The 26501-nt window shown below is 43.4% G+C and overlaps 1 protein-coding gene and 1 pseudogene across 2 annotated transcripts in view; one reads left to right on the top strand and one right to left on the bottom strand.

Moving 5' to 3' along the window:
* The window catches only part of Adgrb3 (adhesion G protein-coupled receptor B3), a 466475-nt gene that overhangs the window by 11271 nt on the left and 428703 nt on the right, over positions 1–26501 (top strand). The window lies entirely within an intron of this gene.
* LOC150060006 (ubiquitin-ribosomal protein eS31 fusion protein pseudogene) lies at positions 7693–25163 on the bottom strand (annotated as a pseudogene).

Genomic DNA, 26501 nt, shown 5'->3' with positions numbered 1-26501 from the left:
AGGTTCCATGTTTGTCTTTGTGGTAAACCAAGATTTTTCTGTCTCAGAGGACTGGGCCTCTCCCTGGCCTGGACGGTAGAGATCAGCAATGTGTTTCTGATTCACACAGGCATTTCTAGATGTAACAAAGGCAGAGTGGGCATGTGGATAGGAGACGCTCATCTCCAGATGCATCCATGCTTCTTCCATTGAGGTGATAAAAAAAATTCTAAACTTTTAGAAAATGAATTTTACAGTAGTAGATCCAAATAGTAGATCTATTTTAAAACAGGTCTTCATCTTCTAATCACTTGTAAAATAAGCGTTTAAGGCATTTAATTTTAAAAAATCAACAGGGTTAGGCGTGGGGACTCAGGTGTATAATACAGCTCCTTGGGAGAGAGAGACAGGAGGCAACCTAGGCAAAATGCTCATGCCATGCTGCCTGGAAAAACACACCCAGGTCTGTGCATGCCTGTAATCCCAGCTGTGTGAGACGAGGAGGTAAGAGGATGGTGAGCCAAAGCTGTTCAAGACAAAAGCATGAAACCCTATCTGAAAAATCACAAAAGCAAGAAGCGCTGGGGTGTGCCTCATAGACACAGGCTTTGAGTTCAAATGCCTGTGCCAACCAGAACGTGATAACTATTCACAAAGGCATGAGAGAAAACTATATTAAAATCTAACATTCAAATACATTTCAGCTAGAAAACTCTGTACTCTTCTGTACATATTGTTTTATTTGAATAGCAACTGCTTGAGGAAAATATTATTTGTCCCACTTGGTATGACTTATTCAGAATGCTCTAAATGCCATGGTCTTTCTTTAAAAAAACAAACAAAGTATAAATTGGTTCAAATAAGAAGCTTTAGAAGCTGTTTTTCCCCCTAGTTTCTGAAATGATTACCTCTAGATGACAGCATCTTAGAGCTCTGTAGGCCTTCCATATTTTCTGGTATAAATATTATGAGAATCACAGATCCTTAATCCAAAAGTGAACGATGGGCATTCTCTAGCTTCTGCATTGTGTGTGTGTGTGGGGGGGGTCCCCTCCCAGGGCCTGGTCCTGGGAGCCCGTCCTGTGGCTCCTGCAGGAAGGGCTTAGAGCTGCTTGCTGTGATGTTCATGCAGATCCACCTCCCCTTACAGGGCAGTGCCCATCCCTTATAGCCTGACACTGCTGCCCATATGTCACCGCACCATACCTGGTGGGGGCTAGAGACAGTGACTTTCAGGCTAAGCTCATTACACGGAAAGAGCCATGTGTTTCAAGTCCAGGGTCTGCCCACTAGTCTAGGCTGTATTTGGAATCTGACCTGACGTCATTCGTTGAGGAGATCTGGGTTTTAGGGCAGCAGTGTCCTCTGTCTTTCCATTGTTGGAAAAGAGTCGATGGGTGTGGGAGGAGACTGGCCATGCATTCTAGGATCGGTCTAGGGGTGGGTGCTGAGCTGCCTTCCTCAGGTCACCTGGCCTCTCCATTGTCACTTCCCATCTTACTCCTTTCGCTCCATGGCCGGTAGGGTCCAGTTTCTAGACTTGTGGTACTTGAGGAATCCAGGACCAACTTGCTTCTCAAAGGACCACCATCAGTTCAGTTCAGTTACCAATGCTTTCTGCCTGCAGCCTGCCCTAGAGCCGAGCTTCCCACTAAGCCCACTGTGCAGCAGGGGCTGCAAGAAGACTGGTCTAAAACTACTCTTCTTCCATGGAATTGACCAAAGATCCACAGTCTAATGCAAATTCAGTCCACCTGAATAATGAGATAATGCTAATGAAAAGTAAAATCAACTAGTTACTATTTTAGCTCAGTTCTGCGTTGTTTACCTCTCCCTATCTTTAATTGTACATGTGATTTCAGTCCACACGTCAGTTTATGGTGCATGTAGACATTAGCTCTTCCACCATTCTCCCCCCCCAAACCTTTTATTTACCTGGCTCCATTTTCACATATGTTTATTGAATATTGTGACTGCATCTGCCCATTTTTCCTGTCTTCATTGTCCCTGCCCCTCCAATGAAGAGTTTTATACTTAGTGTGAACACAGTGTCTTCTATGCATTCTTCCTTACAATTGATTTAATTTAACGCTTCACAAAGGTTTTCTGCATTGATTGGTTTGTTGATTATCTGTCATACATGAATGTGGAGCTGTCACATTGGTAATTTCCTAGAAATTTGATGAAAATTTGTGTAGTTGACAAAAACAAACTTCATGTATCCCAAAGTAGAGATTCCTGACAAATGAAGATGTAGTTCTGAATTAAGATTATTGTAAAGATGGGAAGATAAATACCTGAAATAATTACCTAAGGATACTTTCAGGTATTACTTGAAGTATTGTTTTGCCTGTTGTTCTTACTATAAAAGGACAGCAAAAACAAAACACACACATTAAAGAAACAATTGTTACCTTGGTGTTGATGGCATACACCTGTCTTCCCTGCTGCCAGGGGCTGAGGTCTGAGGATTCTGATAGGTAGGAAGTCAGCCCAGGCTGGAAAGACCTTGAGACTCTTGTCTGACTAAGAACAGAGAGAGGAAAAAAAAACTGCTAGAGATAGAACTGTGGCTCAAGTGGTAGAGCATGATAGTCTTGAGCAGGAAAAAAGCCCCTCGAAGGAATAAGACATGTAAGTCTCATGTAAGTCTGCTCATTTAAGGAGTTTTTAAAAAAGAACATTTTACTCTTAAGAAATAACATTTTGATAACTGCCCAAAAAGCAAAACCGAAGGGAAGGCAGAAAGGAAAAGGATGGAGGGAGGGAAGGAAGGAAAGGGAAAGCTTAGTTTCATTTTTGGATTGTGTTTAGAAACACGGCTTTATGATATGTTCTAATTAGTCACAGTCATCAAAGTTCACTGGTTTCTGGCTATCTTGGGCATGTCTGTTCCTGTATTTTCCATCCATGAGAATCTTAAGGTGGAAAAGAAAGTGCCTTGGGAAGAGAGAGGTCAGCAATTCATGTAACTGTTTGCACTTCAATCTGGCCAAGTTCCACAGATGACTTCTTCAAGGTTGGCTGAAGTAAGTGCCTCTCTGTGTTCCCATGCCTGGCTGGCATTGCAGATGTGGTCTGGTACCACTCTCCCAGACCCTTCCCAGCTGTTATAAGATAGAAGAGAGTGCACTTTTAAAGCCATTTTCCAACAAGTAAACCCGGGACAATGGGCACTATGCCTCCAGACAGGTTTTGCTGGGAACACAACAGTGTGGACCCCACAAAGCAGCCTAGCTCTCCTTGCAAGGAGTAGAGGCTCCACCCATTGGCGTGTCCTGCAGAGACATCATCTCTCAGAGAAACAGATGGCTTCTCCTTGTCTTGTGGTTTCCTGGGAATTTTCTGATGACTATATTTGGTGTTCAATTGATTATAGAGGGCATAGTGAATTACAAGGCGTAATAAATACCACATGTGCTTGCTGCTGGCCTCTGCATCCTATGACCACAGAAACCACAAGGTCCCACTCATGGTCATTTAGAAGCAAAGCCAAAGCTGATTTGTTAGCTGGGCATTGATCACCTTAGTCACTGGAAGTCCAGCTGGCCAAGGAAAGTCCCTGAGTTATTTCCTATTAACCACCCCAAAGCCAGAAGTGGAGGTGGGGTTCATGTAGAGGAACACCAGCTCTGAGCAAAAACACTAGGATGACGACACAGGCCCAGAATTTAAGCCCAGGTACTGGCACACGAAAGAAGTTGATCCTTTCAACAGCAGATCTGATTTCTGCAAAAGAATTGAGTGGGCGTCGGATGTGTGGTGATAAAACATTTCTCCCTAGTCTGACTGGATTCCCTGAGGCTCCCTGCCCGTTAGCTCTGCCCATTAGCCTCTGCCTGTTAGCTCTGCCTGTACCTCTGCCGGTAGCTGGCGCCGTGCTGCTGTGCTCCCCCCTGGGCTTCCTCGTTCAGTAGACCTTGGGCATCATTTTCTCTCCTTAGCTGTGCGATGTGCCGATATCACATATGCAATCTCTCTGTTGCCTTTCTATTGAGTTGCAAACAGCCAAGCTCCTGGATATAAACTGAAATTGTTAGAGTGAGGGAAGATTAATTCCTGTGGCTTTCCACCGCTGAGGACATCTGCGTCCCTGGACACACCTGAAGCTCACTGGCATCAGGGCTCATGGAGATGCCACCCAGGCACTCCAGTCTCATGCAGATGGAGGCGGTGTCCAGGGCATGCAGGGGGTGCATGGGAAGTGACAGGGCTCACTGCCCCCAACCGCCCTGGCCAGGCTGGCCCCTCCCTCAGCAGATGGATCTGAACCTCCATGGTTAGCCTGAGCCACCAAGGGCTACAACGGGAGGAGTGCCTGTTCCCAATCCACACTGGGCTGTGACGGTGCCCCGCTGATCCACCCAGAGGGACCCTCTGATCCACCCCTCTGCACCCAGAGCCTGGGTGCAGGCTCTTTCTGCCCTGTAGACTCAGTGCTTTGTGATAGTGGATCTCAGCCGCCCCACATACCCAGAGGTTGAGGATCACTACAGGGATCCCGCCAAAGGGCTGGTAGACACACTGGTGACGCATTCCATAATTCAGCAGGAGCCACCGGACGCCCAAGTCAGAGGATGGGAAAAGCATCACAGGACTGTTTTCTAGGGGAGGCTTGAAGCTATCAACCCTGAGATTCATTCCAGGTGTTTATGAAACCATTTTTGTTCTAACCTAGCTAAAACAAATCCAGAAGAAACTAAAAATCCTGTCTTTATACCACAGACAACTCCTTCAACTCTTATCCAGCGTTACTTGAGTTTTCTTGTGTATTGAGCTGAGCTAGACAGAGGGTGTTATGGTCCTTGGATGAACCTTGATAAACACAAATCTGAGCGGACACTGTTATCCTAGTGTGGCAGTCCTGTGGGGACACGCCGTTCTCTGATGCTTCTGAATGTCTCTTCTACAGATCTTGCTTCTCCAGCTCTTTTCTTATTTTTCTTCCTTTCCTTACACCAGCTGTCTCTCCTCTCTCTTCCTCTCCCCTGTGTGTATCAATGGCTTTAAAAAATACAGGGGCTGTGAATTAATAAAAATTGGGATCTAAATTAGTCATTGCAATATTTTATCCAGAACCCATTATTAATATCCATGTTGGTAATTATGTAAACAAATACCTTTCATTGCCATCCTAAGAGCTTGTAATCACCCCCTAAATACTGCTTCATTAATCGGAACCATTTTCTTGTGAGGTTAATTATGTAGCAATAATTAGCCTCCCCTGGAGGAGGTGGGCTCTTGTCACCCAAGTGTCCTTGCCTCCCCTGGGGGTGGGCGGGGAAAGAAGGCCACCAAACTTCCAGCCTCTCTGTCTTCCTTCCTCCCAGAGCTAATGCTTTCCTGACAAGCCCTTGCATTCTTAGGAAAAGTATAGACCATTTGTTTCTCTATTCTCAAGAAGTTTGCATGATAATTTGCTCATTAATTAGGAGAGACACTCCAGGAGTCACCGAAGAGAACAGGATCCATCAGCAACTGAGAAATTAAAGAAGAAAACAAACACTTTCTGCTTATTATTTATTTTCTGCTCATAAGGAAATTCAGGGATGGAGTGACTTGCCTGTGTCTGACATGTAACACACACACACACACACACACACACACACACACACACACACACACACACACACACACACGTAACCGCATCATATCTACACATAGCCCTGCCTGGCAGGGGTGTGCACAGAATGACATGCTTCCATACTCTAAGCGTATTCCCTTCTCTCTGCCATATCACAATACCCTTCCTGTCAGTGTTCCTCTCCTGCTTCCTTGCCCTTCACTTCCTGGGAGGAGGAGGAGGAGGAGGAAGAGGAGGAGGAGGAGGAGGAGGAGAGATGAATTTGTCCTAAGGGTGAAGTTGTACTTTTACACAACTGTGTGTTTTCTATCAAAGGTATAGCCTGCAGGTAAAGAAGTATAGCTTTCTGCACCCTGAGAGGGGAAATGAAATGTGGTAACCTTTTCTAGATTTTCAAGTTAGAAACAGACTGGCCCATGGAGATGTGAAGGTTCTGTAGGGTCAGAGGACTTGAAGGTCACAGCTGGCCAGGATTCAGGTGACCCCTTTAATCCAGCTGCCATTCTCACCATTGTTTTGAATGAGTTACCAACCCACTCCCCAAGATAGTGGCTCAACAGAACACATACCCATCACCTTTACTTGAAATACTCAGGTTCTCACAAATGAAACACACACGTAATCACTCGCTAAATATCCTGCTAAAACATACCCGTTTTATACTTTCCATTTTCTTTGTTTGGCATGACAGTTTGTGTATTTCATAATCACAGGGCCAGTGACTCACACCCATGTCTCAAGTAAACGTTTTCTGCTCCTTCTGGCCTTCTTGGCTCCCTCATGCTGGGACTCTTGTCATCAGTTTCCCCAAGACCTGGGGACCCAGTCATCTGACCTCGAGAAGGGACAGGGTTTGATTCAAGGCTTTGGTCCTAGCCTGTGCTCTGTACCACCTGTCTGCAGAGACAGGTACCATCTCATAGTTTCCAATTACTCAACTTGACATGATAAGCATTTGTGACCTCTAAAGTATATTTTCTTACAAAAACGTAGTACTCTATCTTTTAACACTGTTTATGATTTTCACTTTTAATTTTTTCAAAATTAGTTTTCTGCCAGTCCTGGGATTTGAACTCAGGACCTATGCACTGTCCATGAGCTCTTGTGCTCAAGGCTAGTGTTCTTCAAGCTGCCGATTGAGCCACAGCTTCATTTCTGGCATTGTTTGTGGTTAATTGGAGATAAGAGTCTCACTGAGTTTCTTGCCTAGGCTGGCTTTGATCCCCAGTCCTCAGATCTGAGCCTCCTGAGTAGCTAGGATTACAGGCGTGAGCCACTGGTGTCCTGCTCCTTCCCTCTCACTTTCAGTGTTTCCCACTGGAACAATACGTGCAGTGCCCCAGATAATAGTTTTTCTTCTTTAACTGAGTTGATGGTTTAGAAACCTCTTCAAGCCTCCTCTTCACCAGGAAACCTGGTGATTCAAACTGGGACATTAATATTTCCCCTGCTCTAATACATGCAAAGCTTATGAAGTACCATTCTGTCACCAACATGTATACATTTTACAATTTACATTTTCCACTAATGTACTCACTTAAATATAAATGTAGTCTATTTTTAATATCTGTTCTAAAAAACCATGAATGTCTTATGATACAAAGGCCTAGATGGTAAAGACTTTAATTGCTTTGAACTTCACTTAACACCCCATTAACACAACTAGCTCCTCAATCTGTTCTATAATTATGATTATACAGGATCAAAATAAAACTGGAATTTCAATGATCTTTTCCTGTATAAGTTAATGATTTTAAGTTGGCACAATGTCATTTACATTAGACAAAAATAGTTTATAGTTAGATTAAGCATCTTTAATAGTAGAAAATTACAGGAGATATATAAAAAGGAAAGAGGTAAAAGGTTCACTCCCTAACCAGGGAATGTTTTATTTCATTTTAATCTTTAAAATAATAAGGAAAGTTATTCTTAATTTTTCATTTGCTGGGCCCTGAAAATAAATAATTATCATCTTGGAAAAAGAGTAAAATGGCAACATGTTCTCACTGCACTAAATCTCCAAGGCATTTTCTTAATTATAATAACATATAAGTCAGGTTGATACACACTTTTTAGTTCATACCCTTTTATTAATTCTTACACAATCACTTGTCTTCTGGTTTGTTGAATCAGTAAGTTAGACAACAGTTACCACAATAATGTCTGTAAATATGGCTAGCCTTAAAAACTACAGTACCACATCCCCTTGAAGGGCATTCTTGACGAAGACAGCTAATTTTGCCATTTTCATCCACAATATAGGATTTCAAGACAGCCAGTTTTACCTTCTTTCACTTACACTTACTCTTCTTGGGAGTGGTGTGTGACTGCTTCCTTTTCTTAGCACCACCCCACAGTCTCAGCACTAGATGAAGAGTCAGACAAATTCCATCTATGTTCTGGCTGCCTGCCAGCAGAGACCAGGAGGAATTCTTTCCTTATCCTGAATCTTGGCCTTTATGTTTTCTGTAGTATCCGAGGGTTCAACCTCAGGTGTGATGGTCCTCCTTGTAAGGCTTTAGATGAAAATCTGTATCCTGTTGGTGGTCCCACCGGTGATGGTGGTAGTGATTCAATATTTTGCAGAGGAAAGTATTTCTTGAGGAAGTAATCAAATCAAAATTACTTTTAAAATATAACTTTGTTTTTTTTTTAATTTTATTTGGTACTGAGGAATTGAATCCAGGGCCCCATGCATAGTAGGCAAGCACTCTACCACTAAGTCATGTTCCCAGCTCTGAATTATTTTTTCACATCAAAAGAACAGCAGTTGAGACATGTGGATATTAATGACCTTCAAAACTCACCAGGAAGAAAAGATAACAAACATTATTATTGAGAAAAATCGATCCAAATCTTAAGGTATTATTAATTTTTTCCTTTGGAGATCTTTTATATTTATGTATGTTAGAAAAGCATATTTTCCCATAAGTAAATTTTATTCTCTTAATTAATCTCTAGTGTACTTTGTAAACATCTCTTTATTATAACTATATGCCTTTCTAGTTCCAATGCTAATAATTTTATATGCCAACATTGTATAAATATTGTTATTTGAATAACATCAAAATTCTTGTATCATTACACTTACATGGAAGGACTTTAGGGGCATAATTTAAAATACTATAACGTTTGCACAATGTAACCGATTAAAAAGAAGAATTTAGAAAACCATTCCAGGGGAACTGACTTGTCATGAGCATGTGGCTAGCAGCTGGTATTGTGAGGGGCAGCCCACCATTGAATCCAGGGACTCTCCACCATTAGCGGTTCTTCCTCCTGTTGACCATAGGGATGTGCTGGAGAAACAAGAAAAGAAGATCTGAGAGTTCTTAACTGTAGCATATCAGCTGAAATTTATATGCAAAATACAGATAGCACTAATCAATGCTAGATTTCAATTCAAAGTAATATAAATGACCAAAATAACGCTTGTTAGGCATAAGCTCACACTTTTAAGCTCTTTAATGTGTGTGTTGGATTACAAAGTTTCTAATCTGCATCCATGAAATATCCACTATGTGTTGTTACCTTTGTAAGTGAACCTGCGTTTTAGATGTGAGGTCTTATATTTTCATTTAGCATAATTTTAAGATGACTTCAGTGGAAAATGCTTAGAGTTTATGCTCCGTTCTCAGTGAACCACAGTTAATATCCTAGCTTGATTAAAAAAAAACTGTATAAGCTCAGTTATCTTAAGAAATAAGGTAAACTGATGTGTATGCGCTTAGTTATCTTATGTAGGAAATAACAGAAGTTGATGGGGGTGAATTTTCCTTTCAAGTTGCAAATCACCCACAGTCACTCAAATTACCATCCCTCTCACTTGAAGTTTTACTCCTGTCTATCTAAATTCCTGTGCGTATTCAGTGGCAGACAATTTAAAGATAAGCGTGCAGCTCTTTGAAAGTAAAGCATGATGGACTCGTTCTAAAGTGTTCTCTTCTCCAGCTAAGTGTTTGCGTAATGTGGCCAAAGATACTGTTTGGTAATTGTTCGTACACATTAATTCTGTTTTTTAAGCTTTTATCAGAAAAAAAGGTTGAGTTCTGCCAGCAGATTGTTCTCTTCAACAGAAAGTTAATCTAGCTCATGCTGTGTAGTAGCAGTTGGAGTGGATAATACATAAATAGTGCAGAGGTGGATTGGGTAAATGGTTCAGGAAGTTGAGGATATCTATGTGTCACAGATCTCTCACATGCGATCACTGGTGTGCAGACTGTTCAGAGAGGGACTGAAACCTGACTGCAGACCTCTTGGGCCAGAAGTGCCCTTAGCTCCCCAGGACACTCCACCCTGCATCATCTCCCAGCAAGCTAGAAAGGACCAAAATGCTCAGAAAGGTATCGGGAGGTTTGCAGCCTGTCTTAGACTGTCTCTGCCAGGCATATGCTGCCACCCCTGCTGTTAACTGGGTACGATCCAGGTCCATTGTGCCTTGGATGGCGCAAATGTGTGCTGACTGTGTTCTCTATCCCCTTCTCTGACTTGGGTTTCACCTGTCTGCCAGTCTGGCAGCCCAGGACTGCCGTCTGTCCCTGAGGCTCCCCAGGTTATATGCTGTGTCAAAACTCCCTGAACCAGAGATTCCATCTGGAAGAGTGTAATCAAATCTGATGAATGGTATTTGTCCACTTCTTAGTGGCAAGTGTTCCTTTTGTCCTCACTCATTTTCATTTGTCTGGTATGAGCTGGATGTATAGAATGTAGCAAGTTGTTTTGGGGGAGTGGTGATTGGATTTGAACTCATAAATTCAAGCTTACTAGGTAGGAACTTTACTGCTTGAGCACTTTCCCAGTCTCTTCTTGTAATGATGCTTTGAGAGAGGGTCTCATGTCCTGCCTAGGTGTGCACCAGGTTATGAAGACAACTTCGATTAAAACATGGGGTAGGTAGGTAGCAGCAGGCAGTCAGGCAACAGACAGACAGATAGATAGATAGGACAGGAATGTAGACAAATGATAGATAAACATGATAAATAGGATGCATGAAAATAGATAATCGGAGCCAGGAGTTTGGTCTAGTGGTAGAGTGCTTGCCTAGCGTGCACAAAACCCAGGTTTGATTCCTTGGTACCACATACATAGAAAAAAGCCAGAAATGGTGCTATGGCTCAAGTGGTAGAGCTCTAGCCTTGAGCAAAAATAAGAAAAAAGAGAAAGAAATTAGATAATAGATGATGGATAGGTAAAAGATGAGATACAGAGATAGATAATAGATATATGGTAGATGGATAGTAGATAGAAGATGGTAAGTTGGAGGATGGATGGCATACATAGGTAAAATTGTTGGTGATGATAGGTGATATATAAAAAGACAATAGATCTGATAGAAAGGTAAATAGATGATGAATAGACACATAGATGATAGATCCTAGATAAATAGATGGCAGATAGATGACTGTTCAAAATGCAGTTATGAAAATAGACTAGCGATCTGAATGAGACAAGTTGGTAAAGGTAGGTGGTAGGATGCATATGATCATTGCTTTGTTTTTTTCTTTGGTCAGTCCTGGGCCTTGAACTCAGGGCCTGAGTACTGTCCTTGAGCTTTCTCAAGGCTAATACTCTACCACTTGAGCCACAGCAACACTTCTAGCTTTTTCTGGGTATATGGTACCCAGGACTGGAACCCAGGGTGTTGTGCATGCTAGGCGAACACTCTACCACTAGGCCACACCCCCAACCGTCTGATGATTAATTTTTAAAGTCTATATTCCCCACCAAAAAGAAGTGCGGCGTTCATCCTCTGTCCTCGCATGTGGTCAGCTGGTCGCTTTGCTCATTGAGTCTCCATAATTGTCAGCTTCCCCCAGGGGAAAATGGCTGTTTCTGATATATTGACACAAAAATTGAGCATAGGTTTCCAAAAAGAACCTATATAAATAAATACCTTTTATTTGGCAGTCTTAAAGATATTTCATGAAAAGGAGATCAGGACAACCAGTTGTAATTGTCCTGTATTCTTAAGTTTGACACTGGTTAAATTTTTTCTTAGAATAGTGTTTTAAAATATGAATGAAAACCTAAGTTACGTTGCACTTTATAGATGAACCTTTTGGATGATTACTAAATAAGTAATGACAAATGATCCTGACATAAAGGTGTAGGGGTGGGCTGGATCAATGATAAAAGAAAATGAGGTGATTTCAAGGAAGGTGATTCGTAGGCTCTGAAACCAAACAGTGTCATGTTCAAACTCAAGGGACTGTTTTCCATGTTTCACACATCCAAGGGTGACCCATTTTTCTCACTAGACTATAACCATTAGAATGTAGTTTGGCTCTGATGGACTCTTTTATAACCAAAACACCTTCTGTCCAATGATGGGCCACTGTATAGAATTGGAACCTTTTTTAACTTGTCGGTTAAAAGATATTAAACATGAAAATAAATGTGGTACCATTAGCTGATATGTGCTTTCTGATATTGAACATGTACTTTGTGTGTGTGTGCGTGTGTGTGTGTGTGTGTGTGTGTGTGTGTAGGTACTTGGGCTTCAGTGCTGCCCCTGAGATTTTTCACTGAAAGCTAGTGCTCTACCACTTGAACCGTAGCTCTATTTCTAGCTTTTTGTAGTTAGTTGGAGATAACAGTCTCTTCAATTTGCCTGCCTGTACTGCCTTTGAACCACAATCCTTAGATCTCAGCCTCCTAAGTAGCTAGGATTACAGGTGTGAGCAGTTTATACCTAGCTTAAGAAGTCTGCTGCCTTTGATGGATCCTTCTTGAAAAGCTTTTAAAAGATTTGAGAGGGTATGAGTTAATTGCCACATAACACAAGTTAATGTAAAGAGCCTTGATGGCTTGAGGCGTTGTACGATAGATATAAATCCATCCTGCACTACAAAGCACCTTTATGTGGACATGCATAAATAAATATATTTGACGGCACAGGAAATGAAATGATCGCCTGGTTTTTCCGTGGCTGTGACTTTTAGTCCATATCAGACATTGAAAGAAAAGGTGGAGAAAGGTGGAGAGAGCAGAGTTGCAGAGCTTATGTGGGATGTGAACGTGGTGTTGTCTGGTTTTACCGAGGCCTCTGGATGGGGCCACATGAGAAGTGGACTCAGAAGGCTGGGTCTCCGTGCACCCTTACATGTGCGTGCATACATTTGTGAGTGCAGCCTCCCTCCCCACCCCCTCTCAGTAGAGGGGCTCTGTGCCAGGCAGCTGCAGGCTGGGTGGATGGCACCTGAAAAACCACAGAAGAGACAAGAATGAGAGCGTGGCCAGCCCATAGAGCTGCTCCCAGGGAGCAGAGGACCCCCCATATTCCCCAAACAGAATTAAAACAGGAAATTTGTCTCAATGAAACAATGAACGAGATTTATTCATAATAAAATAGAAACAGCTCAGAGATAAATTTAAGTAAACATTGCAAGAAAAGCAAAGGGCCAGATGGTGGTGGCTCATGCCAGTTATCCCAGTGGCTCCGAAGGCTGAGATTTGAGGACTGTGATTCAGTCAGCCCAGGCAGAAATGCCTTGAGACTCATCTCCAATTAACCACCACAAATTCAGGAGATCTGTGGCTCAAATGGTAGAGTGCCAGCCTTGAATAACAAAGCTCAGGGACAGAGGCCCTGAGTTCATGCCCCAGGACCAATACACACACACACACACACACACACACACACACACACACACACACACACACAGAATGAAACTGAGCTGAAGAAGCAAATGTGCATGTCAGATGGATAGTGAGACAATTGCCAGGAAGAGTGAAGCCTGTGGTCGTGAGGTGAGAGGGAGGGCAGGGCAGGCCTGCAGCGTGGACCTCAGGGGGTCTGGCTTATGGAAGAACAGCAGGTTCAAAGCCCTCTAGGGGGGGCCTGTGCACATAACAGAGGCAAGTCCAAGCTGACCCACAGACCTGGGCTTTCCTGTATTCTCCTAGTGAGTTCCAGAGTGTCTCCCTGCTCTGACTTAGTACCTTCTGCTAATCACCAAAGCCCAAGTAAGTCCCCACTCTTCCCTCCCCTCCTCTCCTCTCTTTCTTGTTCCTACTTTGTGTAAGGCTGAGGGCCTCACCCAGGGACTTAACCCTGCCAGGCCAGCACCTTACCAGCGAGCTACATCACAGTCCTGTGTTCACTTACTACTTCCCTCTTACAATTAACAATGCTTGCTTTTCCTCACCCCACTTCAGTCTTCATTTGAGAAAAGACATGTGTCCACCTAAACAGGCACTCTCCTTGTAAGAGAAAATACATCCCCACATTTGAGCAGCCGCACCAGGAGAACCACAAGTTCCCGGTCAGGATGTGCTATCTCAGACACAAACAAATGGCACCATAACCCTATCTCCCAGGACCTTGCCGCTTGGTTGCTATACGAAATATGCCAGTGTGATGGATGGAATTATCTTTGCCAAATGCAGGATGAAGCCACCATGAAGTGAGGTCAGCCATGAACTGCAGCCTAAGCATCTACCTAGGCTGCGAGTCTCCTTCAAGCCTTTTCTGTTATTTCCAGTCCTGCCTCCTCTGCTCCACTGCAGAACCCCAGGCCATGCCCGGTGCCCATGGAACCCCAGGCTGTGCCCAGTGCTCAGAACCCCAGGCTGTGCCCGCTGCCTCACTGCTTTCATGGCCTCCAAATACATGAGCAAAATGCTCTGAGAAAGCGCCTGCAGTACTCACCTATAATGCTGGTTACTCAGGAGGAGGACAGCTCAGAATGATTCTTGAAGCCAACCCAGGTAGTCCATGAAACTTTATCTCCAATTAACCAGCAAAAAGCTGGAAGTGGAGGCATGGCTAAGGTGGTAGAGCCCCAACCTTGAGAGAAAAGGCTAGATGACAGTGCCAAGGCCCCAATTTCAAGCCCCACCAATGGCAAAAATTTTAAAAAAAGAAGAAAGAAAGAAGAACAAAAAAGATTTCTGATGAATGTGCTAAACCACTTACACCATCTTACTTGCATTAATCTGTACTTAAATGAAAGCAGATTTCATTAAAGATAAACTTTCTAAATTCTGATTTTCATAATCAATTTTGATACTTCTTAAGAGCCATCCTTTCCCAAACATGGCTTATTAAATTGTATTTTGCTTTCTGAGTCTAGAAATCTCCAATAAGATAGCCTCCTATACAGATCCTGCTTTTCTCCTTGCCAGGGACTGTTCATGAAACACAAGTATTCCATACACTAATTTTTGGCAAAAACACTTCCTGTGCCAACTCCTTTTATTCAAAGATTCATATTACTTGAAAGCCTCACAATAAAACAAAAGCAATATCAGTCAGGCAAAGCCAAACCTGATTCTTTCTTAGAATTGTGTGTGTGTGTGTGTGTGTGTGTGTGTGTGTGTGTGTGTGTGTGTGTGTGTGTGTACTGGGGCTTGATATTAGGGCCTGGGTGCCGTCCCTGAACTCCTTTGTTCAAGGCTAGCACTGTGCCACATGAGTCACAGTACCGCTTTCAGCTCTTTGATGGTTAATTCTAGATAAGAGTCTCATGGACTTTCCTTCAAGAGCTGGTTTTGAACTGTGCTACTTCAGTTGCAGCCTCCTGAGTAGCTGGAATTATAAGCATGATCCACCGGTATCTTTCTCCATGCACTTAGGTTTCTCTTCTTCTCTCACTAAACACAATATTGCTGCCTCCAATGCCTTTCCTTTACTTCTAGCTCAACACAAACTTTCACTAATTCAGTTTTCATCAGTTTTTAAGTATTTCTCTTTGCATCACTAGATTGCAGCTCAGGTTCTTTTTTTCTGGAGTTGCTAGCATGCAGTTGTATGCTCAGGGCACGGGTACTTATCTATGAACAGATTCTGGTTACCCTCCTGGGGTTTCAAACTGGGAAGAATTTCAGTCCACCTTGGGGTCTTCATGTTCCTCTGAATCTGAGCCGATTCCAACGCTCTGGACCGCACTTCCAGGAGTTGAGACTCTGTGCTGTCTCTGCTCTTAGTTTGTAACCCTCTGTTTCTAGCGCTCAGTTCTTGCTGCTGTGTCTGTTGTAAGCTAGCAGTCTCAGTTGAGCTCATTAGAGATCAAGTCAACAGAAAGCAGCTTGAATGAGAATGAGAAGAGTTCATGCTCCACTCACCTCTAACCACAGGCTGAGATCTAAGGAGTGAAAGAAAGCCAGACCTGCAAGTCTGAGAGACTCACCTCCAGTTACCCAGCAGAAAGCCACAGGGAGAGTTGCAGCTCGAGTGGTAGAGTGCCAGCCTGGAGAGAAAATTCAAGCAAAAGCAAAAGCATGAGGCCCAGAGTTCAAGGCCCAGTACTTACACACACACACACACACACACAACCAACCTGAGTTGGTGATTGTAATTGTTGGCCCCACCTTTCCCGGTGACTAGCAGCCGTCAATCAGCTGCTCAGTTTGAGTTTGCACTCCTGGACTTAGAACATAAAATGAGCATGTATGTGGCAAAATATACTTGAGGGATATATTTATTTAAAAGAGTTTTTTCAGTTGGATGCGGTAGATTTTTATATTCTATAATTTTATGTCTTTTTTTTGTGGTCCTGGGGTTTGAACTCAGGGACTCATGTGTGCTAGACAGGTGCTCTTACTCATGCCGTGTCTCTAGCCCTTTTTTCTTTGGCTAGTTTTGTAGTAGTGTCTCATTTTTCTCCTGGGCTGATCTTTCTGTGTGCACTTAGCACAGGATGACAGGCATGCTCCGACATACTCCGCTACTTGTGTCTGTCATTTTTTAATATACCAGACTGTTACTGTATTGTCATTATAAATATTACTTTCCTCATTAATTCCTGGTTCAGTTAAAAATTTAGCATTGCAAATTAAAACAAACACTAATGGTGTTAATAAACACAATATCAGAGATTACAATAACGAAACATTTCAGAAGGAAATTATCTCCAGTTGTCTCTCTGATTGCCACCCAGATGTTTTTCTGTTCTGAACAGGGATGCAGACGACACTCTTTTCCTCAGCTCTGTTTCCTTCAGAGTTTGCTTATTCCATACCAGTGAATTTGTTCCAATTTACATTCTTCATTATTTCCCCTTTTAAATATTTATCACTGGGACTAATTTCCTAAATTGCCTAGAAGGCATTTCTATCAAATTAACCATGTGTTAATTAATGTGAGAAGATGCCAGTTTAGAGTACAGCAAGATGCGAGTGCATGGGCTTGAGGAATGTTCAGGCTGTTGCACCTCCATGGATTTAGGGGCTGAGCACACTGGGGCTGTTGCAGTGGTCATTGTTTACCTGGGCAGTTCTGGGAGTGTCCTGGGCTTCAAGGCTCGCTTCCTGCCCTTCTCCCAAGTGGGAGACCCTGCTTGTCCATCATGAATCTCATTGCTCAGAGGTGTGAGTGAAGCCATGTCGCCCGCATTGACCTGGAGCTCACAGCAAAGGCAGGCTCTGAATTCTCATGATCCGAAGTGCCCAGCATGTGGAAGGTCATTCACCTGGCCACACCTGGGTGCAGAGTGGGGGTGCTGAGGCCCAGGGCCCAGAGGCAGCACTCCCTGACACCCAGGGACACTCGAGGAGAAGCTCAGCATCTCCACACAGCGTGCAACGTCCAACAACAGCCCTGGTGCCTCTGGCAGCAATTCCTCAGAGGCCCAGGTCAGCACTGACCACAGAGGCTCCATGCAGAGGCTGGAGTTTTCTCAGTAGAGGTCCATGGACAAGACCACGGGCGTGCAGTGGGACCTGCTCAGCTAGGGCCAGTAGCTCACGCCTATCATACTGAGCCATACAGCTGAGAGGCTCTTATCTCCAACTTGCCAGAAAAGTCTTGAAGTATAACAAGTGGCTCAAGTGCTAGAGCACCAGTCTTGAATGAAAAGCTAAGAGCATGTTATCTTCAGCTCAAGCCCCTATTCTAGTATGTAAATAGGTTTTTTTTTTTTGCCAGTCCTGGGCTTGAGCTCAGGGCTGAGCACTGGGCACTTGGATTTTCTCAAGGCTAGAGCTCTACCACTTGAGCCTCAGCACCACTTCCACCTTTTTTCTATATATGTAGTACCAAGGAATTGAACCCGGATCTTCATGCATGCTAGGCAAGCACTCTACCACTAGGCCAAACTCCCAGCCCCATAAATAATTTTTTAAGAGAATTGATAGTATTTTCATGCAAAGCCCTTTTAAAAGTAGTGCAGCCGGCACTGAGGAATGGCTTTATAGATTGCTTGATGTGAATACCTTTCTCTCTAAGTTCACATTGAGGATGAATATGCTGATGTTATGGTGCTAGTATTCAGCCAAGTGGGTTTCTGAACCAGTGAGGGGTCAGTGTTGTCATGGGGGCCTGAGACCCTATACTTCCTCAGCCTCCTACACTTTGACCTTCTCCAGCTCAAAGATGGCGCTGTCTGTGAACCAGAAAATCAGGTTTCTATGTGGGAGTGGCCGTGATCTGGGTCCTCCATTTCTAAAACAGTGGGGAAATGAACTCCCAACATTTATAAACAGCTCAATTTATCTATCTACTATCTACTATATATCTACTGTCATCTGTCTGTCTGTCCTGTCTGTCTGTCTACCTATCTATCTACTATCATGAATGTATATATGGATGCATGCATGTATGCAAACATGTATCTTTCTCTCTCTCTCTCTCTCATCTCTCTCTCTCTCTCTCTCTCTCTCTCCCTCTCTCTCTTTCTCTCTTCTCTCATCACTCTCTCTCTCTCTCTCTCTCTCTCTCTCTCTCTCTCTCTCTCTCTCTCTCCTCCCTCTCCCTCTCCCTCTCCCTCTCCCTCTCCCTCTCCCTCTCCCTCTTTTCCTCAAACCCCCCCCACCCCGTCTTAGTGTAAGTCCTAAGTCTTGAACCTAGGGCCTGGTAACTGCCATTGGGCTTGTTTTTGCTCAAGGTTAGTGCTCCACTGCTTGAGGAACAGCTCTGCTTCTGCTTTTTGCTGGTTCATTGGAAAAAAGGAGTCTCAAGGACTTCTTTCTTGCTTGGGCTGGCTTTGAACTGCAGTCTGGTCCTCAGATCCCAGCGTTCTCTGTGGCTGGGACAACAGGTGGGCATGCAGTGCACTTTACTTTTCAGCAGCCTGAAGATGATGACAGACATACACAGTTAATAATCCCAGAAGAGAAAGGAACTCATCATGCAGAAGACGTTGTAAGCTGGAATCAGGAGGGGGGTGTAGGGGAGAGAAGCCCATTAAAACGACACATCTCTCCAAACTGCAGGGAACCAGGGTGCCAAGGCCGTGGCGGCTGGGTGGGGAGATTGAATGTTGCACTGTGGGCTGGAGTAGCTGGATGGGGTGCTGCACACTGACTGATGCCTGGTCTGTTTGAGCCATGGTGAGCCGGTTGCCTGGCCCAGAGCTCTTCAGTGCCTGTCACCCAGCATCTCAGAGGCCCATGTGCTGATTTAATAACTAGAGCCACTCCACAGGGCACAAATCACCTCTATGCCTGGGGAGCAGAATCAGCCCTCACAGTGCACTAGAGACACAACTGCAGAGCCCACGGGAGGGAGACTGCATGTTACATGCCACAGATGCACATGCTGGCATGCACACACACACACACACACACACACACGTGCGTGCGCACACATGTGCATGCATGCATGTGTTACTGTGTTTGCAGGACTCTGAATGAGATGAAATATTGCTAAATGTACTGTGTGATTGAAAACTTCAAGATTAGCAGGTTTTCCTCAGAGGACTGGGCTCCTGTCTGGTAATGGAGTATGCACTCTTGGAAGAGACAGTGGAGCGAGGTGGTGGAGTGGAAAGACATTCTGACTTTAATAGAAGCTTGTTCAGTCATTGCAAAGGAAAGAGATTCATGAGCAACAGATAAATGTCGTATTTCTATTTTGGTGGAATTGTCGCAATTCTTGTTTCTCAGAGTTAAAAATGAGAAGAGTCCTCTTCTTTGAACTCTCTAATCATAGATTCCAGTCTCTGCTTTCTGATTATTTGCTAAAACTTAAGGTTGGCACAAATTATGTGATACCTTTATTTTACCTGATAATAAAGGTAACTGGCTCGTGGAGTTGGAAACATATTAGATAATCGTAAGACGGGAGTCATTTTGTCCCCTTTTAGATCAGAGACAGAGAACCTGTTTAGTAAATTGTATCATATTCTAAATATTGAGCTTTTCTAAATGCTGTTGAGATGGGGTAAACTGAATTTAGTTTCTCTCTTTTTTAGCAGTAAAAGTTTCTTCTGGTGTTTTTTTGGCCATAATCCCAGTAATTTTTTTTTTAATCTCTCAGCAGTGGCACAGAGGACAGGCAGCTTGATAAGGCAGTTCACGAAAAGTGTCCTGAGGTCCTCATCCTTCAGCCTTTTCACCCCTCTGGCCAGCCCTCCCCTCACTTTTCTTAGTTCTGTGATCTATATAGTGACCTCTTCACTGCATTCTTCCCCTGCCCCCCTTCCTTCCTCTCTCCTCTCCCATCAGCCCCACCCCAACTCCTGCTTGGACTCATTACCTGGTGTTGATTGTGTGGGGCTTTGGCCTAGTCTTTTGAAAAGTTGACGAAGCAGGAGTTCTCCATACAGAGTATTGCACTTCAGCTAGCTCCTGTGTAAGCCCCTGCTCACCACCTGGCATGTTCCCAAGTAGATGTACAGGCACATTCCAGGTCCCCAGAGGAGAGAGGCCAGGCGGCCTGTGCTTTTGTGAGTCAGGCTCCCTTCACCTTGGAAAGCTGGAGGGGCCTTTCCCTCCAGCCCTCACGTGGCTACTGGCCTTAGAGTGGCGTCAGAGCCTGTCTGATCTGTCACACCTGAAAGCCATCCTACAGGAATCCTTTTTTTGTGTGTGTGTGTGTGTGTGTGTGTGTGTGTGCCAGTTGTGGGGCTTAAACTCAGGGCCTGAGCACTGTCCTTGGACTTTTTTTTCCTCAAGGCTAGAGCTCTACCACTTGAGCCTCAGCACCACTTCTAGCTTTTTTGTATGTATGTGGTACCGAGGAATTGAACCTGGTCTTCCTGCATGGTAGGCAAGCACTCTACCACTAGACCAAATTCCTGGCCCATCCTACAGGAATGCTACATTTTGACAGAGATGGTGAAGGAAGGAAGTCAACCTTTGGATGCTGTTTGCAGGATTAGACTTGTTCCCTTCCACAGTGTGCTACAATAATAGTACGATCTCTGACCTTTGGACAGCACTGCTGTCTGCCCTCTAGTTTTCTCTATCAACCCGGGTGTGATCCGTGAGGCTCATCTTCCTTGTCAGTCACTCCGGGTGTGATCCGTAAGGCTGATCTCCCTTTTTTGCCTTACTTACTGATCTGCTTTGTTTTCCAGTCAACACAGTACCATCCTGGCCATTTATATTAAAGTTTCCCCTCCATTGCATTGTCTTTTATATGTCACACTGTCAATTAAATAAAAATTTTCAGCTCTTTGTAATAATCTTTTTGACCCAGAAAAAGGGGAGGGGAGGGGAGGGGAGGGGAGAGAGAGAAAGAGAGAGAGAGAGAGAGAGAGAGAGAGAGAGAGAGAGAGAGAGAGAGAGGGAGGGAGGGAGGGAGGGAGGGAGGGAGGGAGGGAGGGAGGGAGGGAGGGAGGGAGAGAGAGAGATGTTTTAGACCTAAAACACAAAATACAGAAAATTTTCATTTGTAGAGATTTAATATTACATTCCATAATGAGGTCATGGAAACCTGAATTGAGGTGTCTGGCCTATTTTTAAGTAGGACTTCTCTTTTAATACATTCTTTATTAAGAAGAACTTGATTTCCATTGGGAGAAAGGCAATATGATATAAATTAAAATTTTGATGTCAATATAAATGCCATTTTTCTGAGAAATTTTGAGGATGTGTTAGTTCTAGATATATTTTGGAGTAGATTTAGAATCACTGCATAGTAATTCCTACTAGTCATTAAAATCACCTCAAAGTCCCATTTAAGACAAAATCCTATACTTTGATTTCTTCACATGCTATTTATCATATGCATCATTACATATATATATTATATGTATGTATATGATTCATGTTGGTCAAAGGCACTGTTGCTTTGTTTTTTTTGCTCTAGATTAGTGATTTTTCACTTGAACCACACCTCTACTTCTAGCATTTCTGCTGTTTAGTTTGATATGAATTTCATAGACTTTCCTGCCCTGGTTGATTTCAAACTATAATCATCGGATCTCAGCCTCCTAAGTAACTTGAAATACAGTTGTGAGCCACCTGCACCTCTCTTGTTGAAAGATAGATAGATACATAGATAGATAGATAGATAGATAGATAGATAGATAGATAGATAAATAGATAGATAGACAGACAGGCAGATAGATAGGCAGATAGAAAGACAGACTGACAGATGTTAGATAGGTAGATAAGTAGATAGACAATTACATAAATAGACAGACAGACACCCAGACACCAAAGTCCCTGATGCTGGTATAAAATGTCAGATAAGACTTAGAGAATGAAAATATTTGGAAAAAAAAGGAGACAATGCTCTATACTCCACTCACCCCTAAACTTTGGTATCTGTTTTCTCATGGAAGCACTTAAAAGGAATCATAAAAATATTATCAAAGGTCTTGAGAGTTGAATGATGAGTGTCCCTGTGGGGGGAATGTTTTTGTATTTCTGTAAACCCATGCACAGAGTTTCTCATAAACTTAGTGCTTGACTCCCAAATAAGTTAAGGAAAACCTTCATTTGGAATCAAAGTAAAAAAGGTGAAAAAGGAACTCAGGGGAATCGCAGCCATTGAGAAAACTCTCAGAAACTACAATGACTGTCCTGATTAACATAGTTGTGCTAGTGGGAAATAAAGCATGTCTTTTCATGCTTAAAACAAGCCCAGAATAAGAAAGATATTTTGAAAATTAAAAAATGTAGGAGAAGGGCTGGGAGTTTGGCCTTGTGGTAGTGTGCTTGCCTAGCATGCATGAAGCCCTAGGTTCCATTCCTTGGTACCACATACATGGAAAATTCTGTGGCTCTGTCACTCAAGTGGCAGGGTGACAGTGCTCAGGCCCTGAATTCAAGCCCCAGGACTGGCAAAAAATGTGGGAGAAAACTGAAAGTTCAATGTATAAAGTTGAAATAGAAAACTGAAAACAATGGAAAATAGCTAGAGTAGAAAGATAAAAAGATAAGAAGTTAATTCCTGTCTGGAAGTCATGGAGGAGAGGGTGTCTGAGGAAGTGAAGATGGCATAGTGTGAATGAGGCCTCCAGCAGCGACAAGAGATGTTGTACATGTACACCGTGTGTCCCAAACTGCCATTGGCATATATTCATGTCCTGACCTGACACTGTCATACATGCATACCAGGTGTTCTGACCTAACGTCATGTACGCATGCCAAACGTCCTGACCTGACACATGTGTCCTGACATGATACTGTCATACATGCAGACCACATGTCCTGACCTGACACCGTCATACATGCAAACCATGTGACCTAACCTGATATCATACATACATGCTACATGTCATGACCTGATGTTGTCATACGTATATGCCATGTGCCTGACCTGATATTGTCATTCATGCAGATTACGTATCCTGATCTGATGTCATACACCCATGCCACATGTCATGACCTAACATTGTCATACATGGAGACCACATGTCCTGACCTGACACTGTCGTACATGCATGCCATGTATCCTGACCTGAGGTTGTCATACATTCATGCCATGTGTCCTGAACTTACATTGTCATTTATGCATACCATGTGTCCTGACCTGATGTTGTCATACATGCATGCCATGTTTCCTGACCTGACACAGTCATATATGCATACCACATGTCCTGACCTGATGTTACCATACATGTGGACCACATGGCCTAACCTGACATTGTCATACACATATGCCACGTGTTCTGACCTGACATTGTCATACACGTATAGCATGTGTCCTGATCTGATGCTGTCATACACACAGAACACATGTCCTGACGATGCTGTCACACATGCAGACCACGTGTCCTGACCTGAAATTGTCATACACACAGACCACATGTCCTGACCTGATGCTGTCATACACGCATACCATGTGTCCTGACTTCACACTGTCATACAATCAGACCACGTGTCCTGACCTGATGCTGTCATACATGTATACTGCATGTCCTGACCTGACATCGTACACATGGACCACATGTCCTGACCTGACGTCATATATGTATACCACGTGTCCTTACCTGACATTGTCCTACAGATAGACCACATGTCCTGACCTGATGCTGTCACACATGCAGACCATACATTCTGACCTGATGCTGTCATACACTCAGACCACATGTCCTGACCTGACACTGTCATAAATGTAGAGCACATGTCCCGACCTGATGCTGTCATACATGCAGACCACATAACTTGTCCAACCTTGCCCCTTCCCTCACTTATCTGCCCTCCCCACATTGCAAAAATGTCCAGCCTCAATGCTCTAATTTTCTATATAAACTAGTCAATTTGTTTTCATACTCATTGCTCCACTCATCCTGCACCTTTCGCCCACCCCTCAAACGACCTTTTGTTACTTTCTTATCATTCATATATTTTAGTGTGTATTAATTGCACCATTTGTTATGATTTGAAAGATCAAAGTGAAATTAAGGAAGTTTTTAAAAAAGAACCTGCCCCCAGCCAAACTGGAAAAAAACCCACCTACATGGTCAAGAAGTGAGAGTATGAAGCATACTTTTGTTTTGTCAGCCATGCATGATCTCTGGGCCTGGGCACTGTCCTTGAGCTGTTTTACTCAAGGCTAGTGCTCTTCCCATTAAGCCACAGTACCACTTCCAGTTTTCTGGTGGTTAACTGGAGAAAAGAGTCTCAAAGACTTGCATGCCCCGGCTGCCTTTGAATCCCGATCCTATGATCTCAGCCTCCTCAGTAGCTGGGATTACATACGTGACCCACCACACCAGGATACATTTTTAATTAATAAGGAGATTGAAAAATAGTTAGGAGGAGGGCCTGCCTGCAAGGCAAAAAGCTAAAAGCCCTGTCATGAAGATTTAAGGAAGGAAAAGGGTGCCAAAATGCCGAATGATGGTTGTGGAAAGCCTCTTATTTATGTTCTCTGGAGAACGTTGAATCCTGAATTAATGTTGACGAATATTGGATTTTTATATTAACAAATTTCAAGTCTAAAAAATGCAGTGAGATCTAATGTCTCTCTAATATTTCCCATAAACAGAAAAAATAAAGTAATTTAGTAATTCTTTTAAAATAAAAAGAAGAAACATGAAGAACCAAATTTGAGCTCAGGTCTCTAGTACATGAAATTGTGAGGGAGAAGGATGTGTGTAGCAGGCACATAATCATCAATTTCTGAACACTGATAAGAAACACAAAGTCTTGAATGTCTCCAGCAATATAAAGCAAAGAACATGAAAAAGAGAAGCATTAGTACACATGCCATAGAATAGCATTTAGAAAGTCTTCTATGGCAATGCTCCGAACTACTCTTCAGATTTTAAATCATTAATCATTAATCAGCATCAAGGCTGACCATGGACCTTTTGTGGCAGGGAAAGAAACGTACCTCGCAGTATTCTTTCTCAGGAAGCTCCTGGCTGGGTAAACACTTCAAGTGTGAGGGTCTTGTGGTCAGTCCTTGCTTCAGTAGTCCATGGGTCTCCAGGGCCTGCTCTGTGGAATGCCTCCTGCAGGTGAGACCAAGTCGAGACATGTTCCCCAGCAGATGCTCAGGGAGGTCTCAGGTGTTGAACTCCAGAGAGCACTGAGAGCTGGATCATTTAAATTGCATATTTGACATTCTAAAAACCAATGACTGTTGAACTCTGAAGGAAAATTATAGTGCTGACTCAAAGTTGAGATCCATAGTAGCTTTTCTGTCCAACAAGAATTATATGTGGGTGGACATACACATGCACACATGTATTCAGAGTTTATTAGAAACTTTCCCATAGAGACTGAAGGTGGTGACTCGTAATCCCATCCCTATGGGAGGCTAACGTCTGGAGGATTAGGATTTAAGGCCAGCTAGGAAATGTTAGGAAGACCTTATCTCCCCCAGTTAGTGGGGTGGCTCCCTCTGGCCATTCCTGGACGAAACCACAAAGTGTCACCTGAGAAATAATCAAAGCTCAGCAGAGCTGCCGGTATGACTCAAATGGGAGGACACCAGCCAGGCAACAGGGGCTCCATATTCAAATCACAGCCCTACAAAGGAAAAGGGCATGTGCATGCATGTACACCTCCCCATGCATGTACACACGCACACACACCTTACTCATGTATGTACATATGTGCATGCACACCTCCCCACATATGTACACACGTCTACACACCTTCCTCATGCATGTACATATGTGCATGTACATCTCCCCATGCATATACACATGTGCATGCACACCTCCCCATGCGTGTATGCATGCACATATACCCCCATGCATGTACACACACCCTTCTCATGCATGTACAAATGTGCACGCACTTCCCCCATGTATGTACACATGTGCACACACACCTCCCCTCATAAATACACACTTGCACACACACCTTTCTCATTTATGTACATATGTGCCCATCTTCCCTATGTAATTCAAATGCTGTTAATGGATACATGCATGGATAGACAGGTAATCTCATACACACATATTTATCCTCATAGCATCTAAACCCACAACTTAAAGTCATCCAAGGAACCTAAGGTTTCAGAAACCCTGCTTTAAACTTAAGGGTAGCTCAGTTCAAATTAGAAATGGGTTTTCAGGTTTGAGACTCTTAAGAATTGGAATTTTTTCCCACTTGACCCGGGCACTCACTGCCCTTGAGCTCTTCAGCTCAAGGCTGGCACTCTCACACTTTGAGCCACAGCCAATACTTCCTGTTTTCTGGTGGCTAATTGGAGATAAGAGTCTCATGGACTTCATTGTCCAGGCTGGCTTTGAACCACGATCCTCAGATCTCAGACTCTTGAGCAGCGAGGATTACAGGTTTGAGCCACTGGCCAGGCTAAGAATTAGGATCTTTTAAATGAAAGAATGTATTATCTGTAACTAGA

The sequence above is a fragment of the Megascapheus bottae genome, chromosome 8, assembly GCF_031878675.1.
Source record: "Megascapheus bottae isolate mThoBot1 chromosome 8, mThoBot2.hap1, whole genome shotgun sequence".
NCBI classification, from domain to species: domain Eukaryota; kingdom Metazoa; phylum Chordata; class Mammalia; order Rodentia; family Geomyidae; genus Megascapheus; species Megascapheus bottae.
This window is presented reverse-complemented; position numbering and strand designations above follow the sequence as displayed.